The sequence below is a fragment of the Equus asinus genome, chromosome 1 (genome assembly GCF_041296235.1).
Source record: "Equus asinus isolate D_3611 breed Donkey chromosome 1, EquAss-T2T_v2, whole genome shotgun sequence".
NCBI classification, from domain to species: domain Eukaryota; kingdom Metazoa; phylum Chordata; class Mammalia; order Perissodactyla; family Equidae; genus Equus; species Equus asinus.
Genome location: NC_091790.1, coordinates 198,221,271 through 198,232,538, shown reverse-complemented (window position 1 = coordinate 198,232,538; position 11,268 = coordinate 198,221,271).

Genomic DNA, 11,268 nt, shown 5'->3' with positions numbered 1-11,268 from the left:
TATCCATTCATCTGTTGATGGATATCTGGATTGCTTCTACTTTTTGCCTATTGTGAATAATGCTGCTATGAATATGGACATACAAATTTCCTATAGACATATTAATTTCCTTGATTTTACTTTTAACTATATTGTGAGTGAAAATATTTCTAAATAATATATTGATTACTTTTACGTGTCTTAGCCAAGATTATATTCTGAGTTGCATCTATGCTTGCAACTAAAGGTTATTTTGTCTGTGAAATTGAATTTCACTGTGTAATACTGACTATTCTTTCTTCTATTGATGGATATTTCAATTGTTTCCACTATTTTCTTGTTAATATGAGCATACTAATTTGAACATTCTTGTAACATGTGTCCTAGTCTGTCTTCCACGAACTTGCTAGTCAACTGTGACTGAAGTATGAGGAACATTAGCATCACCTGGAGTTCACTGGAAATGCAGAAGACCAGGCCTCACCCAGACCCCCAATTTAGAATCTGCCATTGATCAAGATCTCCGTGGAGCGCACACTAAAGCTTGAGACAGTCTTCTCTAGAGCTGTGCTATCCAATATGATAGCCACTAACCACGTGTGGCTACCGAGCATTTGAAATGTGGCTAGTCTGTATTGAGATGTGCTATGTGTCAGTTGCACACTGGATTTCAAAGACAAATGTGAAATATCTTGTTTATTGTCTTTATATTGATTGCATATTGAAATGATAATCTTCTGTAAATATTGAGTTAAATAAAATGTTTAAGATTAATTTCACCTGTTTCTTTTTCTTTTATAATGTTATTACCAGAAAAGTTAAAGTTACATATGTGGCTTGCATTTGATTCTATTGGAGAGGGCAGCTCACACCTAACAGTGGTATTATTGGGCCGTAATCAATGGATATGTTAAGTTCTTTTAGGTAATGCCAAATTGGTAGCTAAAACGATCGATCTAACTTAGCCTCCTATGACTGGGGGATGAAAGACTTTATATCATATCATCGCCACATTTGGTACTGTCAGAATTTTATAATTTTTGTAAACTGATAAGAATACTTCATAGTGATTTAATTTTGAAGTTCTCATTTTTTTTCTTCTATAAAATATCCATTGAGTCCTTGTGCCAATTTTTCTGTTGAAGTGTTCATCTTTTTTTGGTATGGATGCATAGAATCTTTAATTTCCCTGGATAATAATTTCACAAAATTATTGGAAATGTATTCTTCCTGGCTACAGCCTTCCTTTTTATTTGAGATATGTTCTTATTTTATTTCAATGTAGCCAAATTTATCAAAATATTTCTGAATGTTTTGAATCTGCTTAAGAAATCCTTATCTACCCAGATATCAAAAAGATGCATTTTAGCAATAGTAGCTAACAAAATGGACTCTACATTCAAACTACACAGGTTCAAATTCTGGTTCCAGTACTTAACTGCTGCACGACTTTGAGCTAGATAGTCTCTCAGTTGTAAATTGCTCATCTGTAAATTTTGAATAGCAAAGGTTATAAATAATACTGTGGTTAAGGACTAAATGAGTTAATATACCTATTTGTTTTATAACAGTAATTTAGATTTGTCTTTCATATTTTAGTATTTAATTTGCCTGAAATTGAATTTTTGTGAATGATGCAAGGCTCAGTTATACATATTGAACCTGATACCATATGTGCGTGTATGTACCTATAACTATTGCTTGATCCAGAACCATCTATTGAAAAGCCCACTATTGCCTCATTGATTGGCCATGTCAGCCAGCTCTGTCATCAGTTATTTCTGGACTCTCATTGTGTGATCTATTTCCCTGCTCTCAAATGTGTTTCAACGCTCTATTTATCAATTCCCCAACAATATCTCAGTGTCTTATTTACTAGTACCTCTTCAAAGTTTTGACGTCTTTAAGAGAAAATCCCAAAGTTTTGTTTTGATTCTACGAGTTGTTTGTATACTTGACTCTTTGCTTTTCTACATATATCTGGGAATCAACCTGTCAATTTCCAGCCCCCCTCCCCCTGTCACACTCAAAAACACAAATAAAACTGTTGAGACATCAAATAAAATGCATTAAATCTATAAATGAGCTTGCAGAGAATTAATATCCTTACGATATTGAATATAGTTATGCTCTGCATAACGATGTTTTGGTCAATGATGGATATTTTAAATACTCTACTGTTATTTTGAATAGTATCTTTCATATTAGTTTCTAGCTGAATTTTTTTTCCTTCTGCAAAGAAATGCAATTTTTGGAATATTGATATTTTATCTAGCAATCTTGACAAAAGTTTTATTAATTCTAAAAGCAATTTCAATGTTTGCATTTTTCCATAATTATTTTAACTGCATATAATTAGTTTGAATCTTCTCTCCCAAACCATATTTTATTGTATCATATTTTCTTGTACTTATGTCATTATTGTAGTCTTCTTCTGTAAGCTGCTACAATGCTGATAGAAGTTGGATTATTGGGCATATTTGTCTTCTTTCTGATCAAAAGGAGATATCGTGTTTGCTACAGTTTTTTATAGATTCCTTTTATCAAGTTAAAAAACTTCCCTTGAATTCTTAAATTGCCAACTTTTTAACTTTTAAATTCATTTCGAATTTATGGAACACTGTATCTATTTTAGGATGATCATGTGGCCTTTTCTCCTAGTCACTTAACGTGGTTGATTACATTAATTGATTTTCTAGTATTAACTAGTGCCAATCCAAAGTAGTCATGATGTACTTACTTTTTTATATGTTACTTGATTAAGTTTAGTTAGTTTTGGTTTAGGTGTTTGTAACCTTACCCTGAGCTGGATTAATGTATTTTGCTCCTTTATTGTACCGTCCCTATTTGGATTTTATATCAAGGTTATGTTAGCTTTTAAACATGAATTAGAAAATGGTCCCCTTTTTTCTACTATATGAAAGGGTTCATTAATATTTGAATTCTAACTAATAAGAATGACTGATAGAAATAACATTTCTGAGCCTTATGATTTCCTAGAGGTTACATTTCTAAAATAATGAATTAATTTCATTGATGGCTATAGACTTTAGGTTTTCTATTTCATCTATAGTCAGTTTTGGTAAGTTTTATTTTGCTAGGCTTTTAAAAAATTTTTTGTTCATGGAGTTCTTACATTTATTCGCATAAATTGTAATTGTTTTTGCCTTTCCCATTTCTTCAACATTGGTAGCTATAACGTCCTTTTATAGAATAAAATGTCACTATTTCCTTTCTCTTTTTGATTTATTAATATTTATTAATATTTTTGTCTCTTTTATTAATCTTTTCAAAGTACTAGCATAACTCTTGGTTAGTCTTTGGTTTTATGTATGTTTTATACTTCATTCCTTTCTGTTATTATTTTTATTTCTTTCTTCTGTTTTATTAAGGTTTCTCCTATCTGATCCCTTAATATTTTAATATGAAAACTCACCTCATTAATTATGAACCATTTTAAGGGTAAGTATTAATGCTAACTATTTTCCTGTATAATATGTTTTAGTTTCGTCTCTAGGGTTTAATAAAAACTAGTTTATATAAATTTATTTCTAAATATTTTCCATTGACAATTGTGTTCCATCTTTGATTCCTGAGTTGCTTAGAAGTTTGTGTGTTTTATTAAACTAGCTTGAATAAATGTCTTTTATTTTATTTTATTTTTATTTCTTTATTTTTTGTGTGAGATAGATTGGCCCTGAGCTAACATCTGTGCCAATCTTCCTCTACTTTATATGGGATGCTGCCCAGCATGTCTTTACAAGGATGCTAAGTCCACACCAAGGATCTGAACCCCAGGCTGCCGAAGTGGAGTGTGCAAAGCTAACCACTACGTCACCCGGCTGGCCCCAGACATATCTTTTCATGGGAGACTTTTTATCTATTTAAATTTATTGTGATTGGTAATATATTTAGAGATATTTCTCCCAGGTTTTATGTTTCTATTTGCCCTATTTTTTCTGTTTCTCATCTTACTTCAATTTACCATTTATTAGGATGAGATTACTTTTCTTTTTATTAAGTCCCACATTCCCATTGGAATTCAATCTATTATTATGTGGTTATTTTAGTTAAGTTTAATATGCACATTTACAAATGATGAAGTGCAAAATTAATCAATATTTTACCCTCCTCCTGAAGAACACAAGAAATTTAGAATGCTTTAACCTTTATCACAGTCATCCCTACTTCCAAATTATTTTTGTGTCTGCATTTATCAACATGATCATTTAAACATAATTATTTTATGTAACCAAATTCATCCATATTTGTTTAGATTTTCCACATGCTTATCAATTTCTTTGCTCTCCATTGCTTCTTGTATCTCTGATTTTCCATTCAAGATCATATTTCTTACATAGTGTATTCTCTTTAATTTTCTTTAATTAACAATTAATGGTAAACTGCACTGTTGTTTTTCTGAAAATGTCTTCTTTTCCTAATTCTTCGTAATTTTATTCCATAAAAGAATTTAGGTTGACTTTCATTATCTTTCCAATTATTGAAGGTATTAGCCCTTTATGTTTTGGCTTGCATTTTTCCAAATGAGAGTTCAGGTTTTACTCTAAACTCAGGTATTAGTATGAGAACTCCATTTTTACTGGATTTTTTTTCAACATGCACATCTATTTCCCTAAACTGCACAAAAATAAGTTTTAATTTTCTTTTCCTTATATCTTTCTTCATCCCTAGACTTAGGATATATTCTGTTCTTCCTTAAGTAGCTCTCTACTCTTTATAACGTAAATCATAACTCACTCAGTGCTTTCCCAACTGCCCCACCTCTTATCCTGACTAACATATCAAAAATATTATCTACGCCCATAGAACTTTCAGTTTCTAGGTCCTAGAACTAAGACCTTGTTCATTTTACCACTAACATAGTTTCATTTCCTCTTCCTTTTCCTCCAAAAATTTAAGGAATTATTTACATATGAAAAACTGTTAAAATCTTAAAAATCTGAACTTTGCAGTTTGATATATTTGTGTGACTGTGTATGTAGGCATACTATATACACACAACCTTATGTACACACACAAAATATACGCACACTGTATATGTGTATGCATATACAAGTATACAAACGTAAGTGTAAACTACTACATATCAAAATATAGAAAATTTATGGCATGACAACAGGTTCCCTCCCCCTCGCACATGGTCAACACGCCACAAAGGTAAAATCTATCTTCATTCAACATTTTGTGTTATCAGATCCATCCATACTGTTATGTGTAGCAGAGATACATTTATTTTAATTTCTATGTAGTATTTCTTTGTATGAATATGCCATACAAATATTATGTTGATGTACATTTGAATCATTTCCATTATTTTGTTATTATGAATAATCCTGCTATGGACATTCTTGTACATGCTTTTTGATGGGAATAAGTATTTGTTTTAGGGGGCTATATACCCAGGAGAGTAATTGCTGGGTCAGAATATATGCTTGCTTAGCCTTGATAGATATTGTGAAACAATTTTTTTTTAAGTGATTGTATCAATTTAGACTCTCTCCCACAATAGATGAGTTTCAGCTGCTCAATATTCTTGACAATACTTGGTATCTCTAGTTATTCTACTTTTAGTCTTTTTATTCCTGAGCCCCATTTCTGACATGTTTGGGCTTTTTTTAAGGCAATGTACCTGTTTTCCAACTGTAACCAATAAACGGGTAGAAGGTAGAATTTGGTTTCTGAATTACTAAATTCCATCTCAACTGGCACAATAATGTAGGCTTAGAAAGAGTGAATAAAGCATATATCACCATATAGCTATATGATGATATATATGATGTATTTTTTTTCTATGGAAATACCAATACATTGAAAAAAAACAGGTTAAATTGTGTAACTACTTGTTAATCACTGTCATTTTGCATATAAGATAAAAGCGCAGCTGCAGCACAGACCAAATTCTAAAGATAGCAATTTTAATTAATATGTGGTTTCCAACTATGAGCAACAGACTGCAAAGGCACCGCAGGGTATGAAAAAAGTGAGGACTGAGCAGGCACTCTTCCCTTGGAATTAACACTCCAAGATAGGGAGTTAGAACTAAACACAAATAACTCTGACAAATGTCAAAGAAAGCAAGAATTCGAAAAGGGTTATAAAAATATAGGCTCAATTGTTCTATGAGCTCAACAAAAGTAGATGTTTAGTTCCAGTCATAGGCATCAAAAAAGAATGAGGAAAGAATATGGTATTTTATTTGTTTCTTGAGAGAAGCAGAGGATTTGACTTAGAAAAAACGAGGATTTTCTAAGTTGAAAGAAGAACATCAGAAAAGACATTCATTGTGTTAGAAAAGTCCACGGATTGATTGATTGTCTGATTGATTGATTTAAAGTAGAAAGATCTATTCTGTTTGGTTGAAATAGAGAGCTATGGGAGAACAGGCCAGTCTCTGGCAGAGATGGAGTGTTCACTGAATAGTACAAAGAGTAGAAGGATGAATGCGTAAATGAAGGATTCTATTAGTGAATGAGGAAAAAGTAAATGATAGAGTTACTGGGTCACAGTTTCTGTGTCTATTGCATTGCTGCACGTCTTGTGAGTAAAGCACTGACTGCCCTTTGTTTCCAGACTATCTTCTCAAGGATGCTTGTATAGTGAACAACCTTGGAAAACTGAGATCTCTCAGAAAAAACAGATAGCCTTACTTACAGCCCAGTAATGGCTCTTTCTGGGACAACGAACATATTTGCTCGCCGGCCATCAGAGAAAAAGGTTTGGATTTCCTAGCTCAGGGCTCCTCAGCTGTGACATGTACTCACTGTGAGTACAGTATCTCTGGCACCTTCACATTGGATTTATGGAACTTGAGAGACAAGGGCTGATGCAAACATCATGCTCATGTTGCTTATCGTGCCCTGAGTAAGAAATTCATTTATCTCTAACCCAGGATTCTGGTGTCTTCTAACAACATCCTTGTAATTTTAAAACTAGTTTGTTAGCTTCTACATGTCATAAACTCTCAGATAATTAGTGCAAAATTAAAAGAATAGTCTCTTCAATAAGCGGTCCTGGGAAAGCTGAATATCCACATGCAGAAGAATGAAATTGGACCCGTATTTTACACCATATATAAAAAATCAACACAAAATGGATTAAATATTTAAAGGTAAGAACTGGGACCTTAAAATTACTAGAAAACAATGTAGAGAAAAGTTTTCTTGACGTTGGTCTGGGCAAATCTTTTCTGAATATGACACCAAAGGTAAAGGCAACAAAAGAAAGAATAGACAAGTGGGATTGCATCAAACTAAAAAGCTTCTGCAGAGAAAGGGAAACCATCAACAGAGTGAAAAGACAATGTATGGAATGGGAAAAAGCAGTTGCAAACCATCTATCTGATAAGGGGTTAATATCGAAAATATATAAAGAACTCATATAATTCAATAGTCAAAAACCCCCAAATAACTCAATTGAAAAGAATGGACAACCTTAATAGATATTTCTCAAAAGAAGATATACAGATGGTGAAAAAGTATACAAAAAGGTGCTCGGCATCACTAATCATCAGAGAAATACAAATCAAAATCGCAATTAGCTAACACCTCACACCTGTTAAAATGGCTCTTCTCAAAAAGACATAAGATAGCAAGCATTGGCAAGGATGTGGAGAAGAGAGAAACCTTGATGCTTTTGGTGGGAACATAACTCAGTAGAGCCATTATGGAAAAGAGTATGGAGGTTCCTCAAAAAGCTAAAATAGAACTGTCTTATGATCCACCTATTCCACTTCTGGGTAAATATCTAAGGAAAATGAAATCAGGATCTCAAAGAAATATCTGCACACCCATATTGCAACTTTATCTCAACAGCCAAGATATGGAAACAAACTAAAAGTCTGTTAATGCACAAATAAATGAAGAAAATATGAGATCTACATATATATACATATACATATATTTATACACACACACACACACACATATATATAATGGAATATTATTCAGTCTTGAAAAAGAAGGAAATCCTGCCATTTACAACAAGGATAAACCCGTAGGACATTATGCTAAGTGAAATGTCAAATATAGAAAGACAAATAAATACTGCATGATCTCACTTGTATGTTGAATCTAAAATAAAATCGTAGAAGCAGAGAGTAAAATAGTGATTCCCAGGGCCTGAGGGGAGGAGGACATGAGGAGACGTTGGTCAAGGGTACAAAGTTTCCATTATGCAAGATGAATAAATTCAGGAGAGATAATGCACAGCAATGTGACTATAGTTAACAATGCTGATTATATACTTGAAATTTGCTAAGAGGATAGATCTTAAGTGTTCTTGCCACAAAAAAAAGAAAAAAACATAAAAAAATGAAAACGATAACTATGCGAGAAGTGATGGATTTGTTACTTACCTTGATCGTGGTGATTATTTCACAATGTACACATACATCAAAACATCAAGTTGCATACCTTAAATATAAACAATTTTTATTTGTCAGTTATACCTCAGTAAAGATGGAAGAAAAAGAAAATGGGCATTTCTGTTATTAAAAACAAATATGGACTACAACATGAATGAATCTTGAGGACATTATGTTAAGTGAAATAGGGCAGTCACAAAAGGACAAGTATTGTATGATTCCACTTATACAAAGCACCTAGAGTAGTCAAATTCACAGAGATAGAAAGAGCTATCATTGCCACAGGCTGGGAGGAGGTGGAGACGGGAGCTGGTGTTATGGTTGCAAAGATTCAGTTAGGGAAGATAACAGATTTCTGGAGATTATGGTAATGGTTGCATAACAATGTGAATGTACATAATACCTCAAAACTGTACACCTAAAAGTGGTTAAAATGGGAAATTTTCTGCTATATATGTTTTGCTCTAATGACACTGATAAAAAAACAAAAGCTATATCAGAAGCTTATTTTTGGTGAACTTTGGGAGGGTGCATTAAATTTAGCATTTAATCTACTTTCAATTGTTTTAGAAAAGGAGGCTTTTCTAATAATACATTTACAAAGATAGAAAAATATCTATACTTTGAAATATCTACTCGACTTCAATTTATCAATTTGAATATAGAAAGAAAGGACACTGTATTCCTCAGAATGAGGAAATCTGGATTCTGGATTTCTGGGACTGTTTCTAAGTCTCGCTCGTCACTGCATCTCCCTGGGCTTCAGTATCATCACCTGGGAAATGAGTTACAAGATGATTTCTAAGTATCTATTTAACACTAAACATTCATCTTTTCTCTTGCTCCAAGCTCAGTGCTCAGAAATCTCACCTGTTATGCTTAAGGCAAACATCATTATTTCTAGCTTTGGCATTGGTCTAAAGTTTTAACAAATGCCATATAGCAGACCTTTATTTTATTTTTTTTTCTTGAGGAAGATTAGCCCTGAGCTAACTGCAGTGCCATGTCCACACCCGGGATCCGAACCAGCGAACCCTGTGCAGCGGAAGCAGAACGTGCGCACTTAACTGCTGCGCCACTGGGCCGGCCCCAAGCAGACCTTTAAACAAGACATTTTCTTCTAGCAGAGAAAGTCTCCATTTTTATTTCTGCTTATTTAAAATGTTGCTCATTTATTTATAATATGGAGAGAACTCAAATACAGTGATATCTTCTTATATTCTTTCTCAAATGAGAATAACAGATGTAGTTTGGTCCTACTTTATATATAATTCTACATTTGTCACCCTCTTAATTAGGAATTATTTATATAATGTTCTTTTTATCAAAGTGGACTGGATCAATGGGGCTTTGGCTGTAAGAAATATATAAAATAGGGAATTATTGATGCATTACCATAAATTTTTCTTTTGAGATTTTTCATACACCGTATTCACCTAGAAGGAGTAGACATAAGATAAACTATTGGAAATCTCTCTTTCTTTCTCTCTGTCTCCTGTCTCATCTCTCTGAATTTTTTGAGTGATTAAGAGAAATGTACAATCAGAAAAACTATTAACAATATTTCCTCAGAAAGGAATCATAAATCATCCACCCAAATTTTTATTCCCTAGAAGTACAGCCCGCTGTTGCACTTCTGGGACAACATCTATTTTAGTTATTTGTTAGTAGTTATTAGTATTCTTCAACATTTCCCCATTGGGCATTTTATGCTAAAAGATATGAGTGCTAACCATACAAATCGAAAACTGTACAGAGAACACTTCATGCTCCATCTAAATATATTTGTCACTTGTGTAGAAGCTGTAATCTCAAAAAAGGACACAGCAAGGTTCCTTAAATGTTAGTCCTTCATAGATGATTGCTCATAAATGAAGGCTATTTTAAAATGCTTTGTGCACGAGCATAGCTTCAGACTACTTGGCTTCTCTCACAGCAAAAAAAGAAATGGTGGCAAAGACAAGGAAGGAAAGAGCACTTCCATGTCACGAGCAAAACTGAAAAATGGATGATACACTTATACTTCAGAATCAAAGAGTGACCATTATCCCTGAAAATTAGATAAAAATTCAGTGAACATTTCCTGGAATATATATCCCTTCCCCCTTTTGCCTGTTTCAATTTCTACCAGAATAATTCCATGGATACTCAAGTGCCATTCAGGATTGTATGTTTATGTATGTGCTTGTACATATGTTATTGGGAGAGAGAAAGAGGGGCAGAGAAAATGTGTTAAATTGCAGTTTTCAGATTCTGTGTCTAGATGGTATTAGATGCCATGGATAAATTTTAGAAAACATATGTTATAATATTCCTGCCTTTGAAAATCCCTCAGACTCTATGAGACAATTAGAACTATTAAAAGACATTATATTAATAAGTATCATAGTATTAATAAATAGCATGTCAACATCCCTAAAAATTATATTCATAGGTCTATTATATGATAGCCATTGTATATGTGTTAGGAGTTCAAATAAGATAGAGATTAGCCCTTAATAAATTCTTAAAAACGTTTTCTACTACCTTTGAAACTATTTTTCTTTTATAAGAAGACTTTTAGTTTTCAAAGCAAGATCTTGTAAATAAAAATACCCTTGAGGCAGGTTAAGAAGGACTTCTTAGCTAAGATTTAGGTTGAGAAAAAAACCCATAATGATTTCCTACAAAATGGGGCAGAGGTGAGTTACCCAGGGGAATAAGCGTCCGTATTAGGAAATTCACATTTCTTCCTGTACCACCCGCCTCCACCAGGATGGCTCTTCCTAGTAAATTCTTAAGCATCTTTCAAGTTGTGGCCCATACCTTATCAACACCAAAGATAATTTCTTGATATTTCCTGGCAGGTAAGTGCTTCACACTAGTGATAACCAAATAGCTTATTTGTACCCCTCTTTGGACACGTC